At 48.8% G+C, this 4,622-nt stretch overlaps 1 non-coding gene across 1 annotated transcript; it reads right to left on the reverse strand.

The window, feature by feature from the left end:
* Positions 1–3,470: 3,470 nt before the first annotated feature.
* TRNAE-UUC (transfer RNA glutamic acid (anticodon UUC)) lies at positions 3,471–3,542 on the reverse strand. The gene has a single exon. It is a non-coding gene; the product is annotated as a tRNA-Glu (tRNA).
* Positions 3,543–4,622: the final 1,080 nt, after the last annotated feature.

Below are 4,622 nucleotides of genomic sequence, written 5' to 3' on the forward strand. Positions count from 1 at the left end.
ATCTCCACCTCTCGCGAGACATCAAGTCCGGAAGCGGCGGCGGCTCAAACACTCGCGAGAAGTGGTCAGGCGGGCGGGGCTGTACGTCATGCGTCTTTGCGCTCGCGCGAGAGTTCGTGCGCCCGCCTGGGGCGCGGCGGAAAGGGCGGGCCCCTGCAGCCTTCACCCCTGCGGCGCTGTGTCCGAAAGAGCCGGGCCCCGCTGGCGTGTGGGCTTGGGAACATTCCGCACCCTGCGGGGGGCGATTGTTGGAGCGAGAGCCATCGCCCCGGGTGAGGGCAGCCCCGTCGCGGCCTCTCGCCTTCTGCCAAACGTGTCGCAGCTCCTCTTCGGGCCAGGTGTCCTCCTGCCCTGTGCTCAGCCTCTGTCCTGGCCATACACGGCTGTCTTGTCCAGGTTAGGTGCATTTGCTATGGAAAGTGTGACTTTTTCCCCCTTCTTGAGCACAGTAAGTTATTGTATAGTCTCTTAGCTCCAAAAGCTGTCTTAGCTTTTTAAATGTTTATTGCACTATACAGATACTGGAGTAACAAGAGTGTACCTATAGGTTCATAGATTCATAGACTGATCCAGGCCGGAAGGGACCTCCAAAGGTCATTTAGTCCGACCTCCCCTCAGTCAGCAGGGACACCCCCAACTAGACCAGGTTGCCCAGGGCCTCGTTGAGCTTCACTTTGAATATGTGAAGGGAAGGGGCCTCAACCACCTCCCTGGGCAACCTGCTCCAGTGTTCCACTACCCTCATAGTAAAGAACTTTTTCCTAATATCCAATCTAAATCTCCCCTTCTCCAGCTTGAAGCCATTGCCCCTCGTCCTGTCGCTGCAGGCCTTTGTAAACAGACGCTCCCCAGCCTTCCTGTAGGCCCCCCTCAGGTACTGGAAGGCTGCTATTAGGTCTCCCCGGAGCCTCCTCTTCTCCAGGCTGAACAACCCCAGCTCCCTCAGCCTGTCCTCATAGCAGAGGTGCTCCAACCCCCTGATCATTTTATCCTGTCTAGATGGACCATTTAACATCTGTATCCAAATTTCTACCCACATCTGTTACATCAAATAACTTTACACTTGCTGTAAGAGAAAACTAACACCTTTCTGGACATTCCAGCTGAGACACTGACATTTCCAGTGTAACGTTACCATCTTGGGTGGCAGTGCTGAGTGGTGGTGATCTCACACCAGATGAGGAAAGCCTGTTGACTTTTCAACAGGCAAAAAGAACTGAATTGTGATAAACGCACAGTGTGTGTAAGTCATGCCTGGGTAAGGAAGTCCCCGAGCTGCTGATGCTGGAGACCGAGAGCACAGCAGGAAGCATCGTTTGTGCTTACCTTGTTGGAATACTTTTATCTTGCCTTGGGCCAAATGGATGATGGTCAGGGGTAGTGTTAAAGGTTTGCTGTTCCAAGCTTGTCATTTATTGTAGGAGAGAGGGGTATAGCAGATTACGTCATAGATTGGACAGGTCGTGAAATTGTTTGTGTTCCTTCACAACTGTTTTTTCTGATGTGACAATGTATCATCCTCTGTGGCCAGACCTTCCTCCCTTTGGCTGAGGGCTTGACAGGATTCATTAAAGTGTAACAGGATCTGAAGGTGTTATGGCTGTACCCTTCTGCCAGATACTACACCCCCTTAATGGGCCACTACTGCCTGACAGTTTTTTCGCCACTGTAGTCCCAAGTGTAACTTAAATTGTCAGTGACCTGGTGTTCTGGTATGGCTTTTGGCCCAAGCCCCTGCAGGTTGCTGGAGCCTTGGAGCAGAATAGTTCAACTCAGAAAGTAAGTAGCATTTTGGGGAAAAAAAACCTGCCCATCTCATTAACAGTGTTTTGTTTCCCCTGGGAGCCCACAAAATGGCTTATTTGTATTTAAATTTAATAATACGCAGTAAGTTTTGGCCAATTGTTAAATGTAGTGCAGATAACATTGAGTGGGTTTCCTGCTGAAGTCAGCACAAGATAAGCAATAATGGCTGGGGCGTTTAGGTTATTTCTTTTTTGTCCTAAAATAATGTAAAGAGAAGTTCTAAAAAAAAAAAATTCTCCTGATATGATAATTTTGCTGTTGCATATAGAAATACTTAAACCAATTAAGGTATAAGAACTCAGGCCTATAATTTTCCAAATCCTATTTTCACAGAACTCCCAGGCTGCTGTGTCATTTAATGTCATTTCTAATAAAGTTCCTGAAATGTTAATAGCCTAAAAAGATCCTGAAGCTCTTGCACAGTTTCCAAGTCTTTCTAAGCTGAGCTGGTTAACTTCATTGAGTTTGGGACATTTAGGAAAAATGAGTTGTTTAAAAAGGAAAAAAAAAAAAGCATTACTATAATAGGTCTGTTCCAATCTAATAATTTCTGTACAGGTTGGTTGTAAAGAAAATTAATCATTTTCTCACAGACAAAATGAGGTTTCTTGTGGTTGTTCCAGTAGCACCGCACTGGCTGCGTGTCCCTCACCCCACTGCTCCTAGTCAGCCTCCCAAAGGGCAGGTCTAACCAGCTCCGTGCTCCTTGTTCCCTCATCACAGGATTGCAACTCCAGGATGTGCTGTGGATCATGGTGGGGGATTTCCCAGAGGGTTTTCTCTCTCCTCACTCACCCATGGAGGTCAGCTCCGGAAGGAGGCCAAGGGCATGTCTTTTTTTTGTCTGCTCCACTCGCCCACCCCTTGCCTGTTGCTGATACCCGGGCAGTGTGGGAGGAAGGATGAATCCAACATGCACATAGGGCTGGGTACTTACAAAATGGGTGGGGCTGGCTAATGAGGGACCGTGACTGGCACGCAGCTGCTCAAGCTCTGTGGGGCTGCCCTGGCTGATCAGCTGTGGATGCGAGTTCTGCAGGGCTCCTGGTGCAGTCGCCACACACTTGGTGCAGAATCACAGAATCACAAAATCACATGGGGTTGGAAGGGACTTCTGGAGATCATCTAGTCCAACCCCCTGCAAAGCAGGTCCACCCAGAGCAGGCTGCACAGGAACGTGTCCAGGTGGGTTTTGAATGTCTCCAGAGAAGGAGACTCCACCGCCTCCCCAGGCAGCCTGTTCCAGGGCTCTGCCACCCTCAAAGAAGTTCCTCCTCATGTTTAGATGGAACTTCTTACGTTCAAGTTTGTGCCCATTCACCTGTTCACCTATGGATTCACCTATGCCTTCACCTATGCCCATTCACCTGTTCACCATGGATTCACCTATGGAGCTGATGGGAAGGCTGGGGGAAGCTCTCAGTAACACATTTCCTAACAAAAGTTTTCCCATTTGTGGGATGTCTGGATCAGTAAGAGACTGGAGGGGGAATGCCAGCCATCGCCGGTGTTTCATCATCCCTGACTCTGCCAGGAGCTCCAGGGCACCCTGGGGAGAGGCAGAAGGTCTGGGGTGGAAGTCGTTCGTGTTAAGCCGCGATGGTGGCGTCTCGCGGAATTAACAAAAAGCCATTGACCGAGAAAAAGTAAAAAAGAAAGGCGTTTTCCCACACCGGGAGTCGAACCCGGGCCGCCTGGGTGAAAACCAGGAATCCTAACCGCTAGACCATGTGGGACCGCTTAGTTGTTAATTCTGCCGCGCCGCCTGCTGCCCGCGCTGCCCGCGCATGCCCTCTGCCCGCACCCCAGCGTAGTGGCACGAGCGCGGGGGGTGTGGGCAGGGGGCGTACGCGGGGGGAACCCTTTCATCCTCGCAAAACTTCAAAAAATTAGGGCCATCCTTCCCGAAAAGTCATTAAAGTTATCTCAGTTAAAAGGTGGGGATGGAGGTTGACAAAACTGAAGAAGGAGGAGATGACCAGTGGGAGAAAGAACAAATGAAGTTCGGCATAAAAAGCTACAGAAATGGGGTAACAGCCACAAATGGGCTTCTGTACAAATTGCAGCAGTCAAAAACTAAGGTGGAACAACCGGATTACCCAGCTTTGACTGAGAACAACCATATCAGAAATTGGAGTGGGGCAGATAACCAGTGGGACTCTGCAGGAGCAGGCCACAGATCATAGAGGAGGAGCCCACCAAACTCTGCTGGTGAAGGGGTGATGCTAGATGTCAAAGAAACCTGAGTCAATGTGCCTAAGCGATTTTAATCTTCCAACATGCAACACTGAGCCCCTATAGTTAGAAAATTCACACCTAAATAGGCAAAAGGTAGTATTGGGACTACTGTAGTTAACAATCTTCAAAACCAGCGGTGGTGACAGTGATATATTTAGGACATCAGAGAGGCTTCCAAGGCAGAAAACATCATCGCAATGAAGACTCTTCAATTGCCCCCACATTGGGGTGAGTGAACGTCACATCAGCACATAATGCTCCTGGCTTTAGCAGGGGAGTTGGACTAGATGATCTCTAGAGGTCCCTTCCAACTCTGACAATTCTGTGATTCCGTGATGATGTAGTTGCTTCATTTCAGATACCACAAAAGTTTGGATTTTGGAGCAGCTGGTTGCAGAACATAAAAGAAGGGACTGGGTTTAGTATTGAGATGTGTGACGAGCTTCATTCAGAACTGGGCTATTAAAAAAGCTACATATAAGAGTGAGTATAATGTATTTGATCTGGTATCATTAAAAGAACATCAGCAACGAAGAAATTCCTCCCAAAAGAGCTTATTAAAAATGAATAAGCCAAAA

This window comes from Numenius arquata, chromosome 12 (genome assembly GCF_964106895.1).
Source record: "Numenius arquata chromosome 12, bNumArq3.hap1.1, whole genome shotgun sequence".
NCBI classification, from domain to species: domain Eukaryota; kingdom Metazoa; phylum Chordata; class Aves; order Charadriiformes; family Scolopacidae; genus Numenius; species Numenius arquata.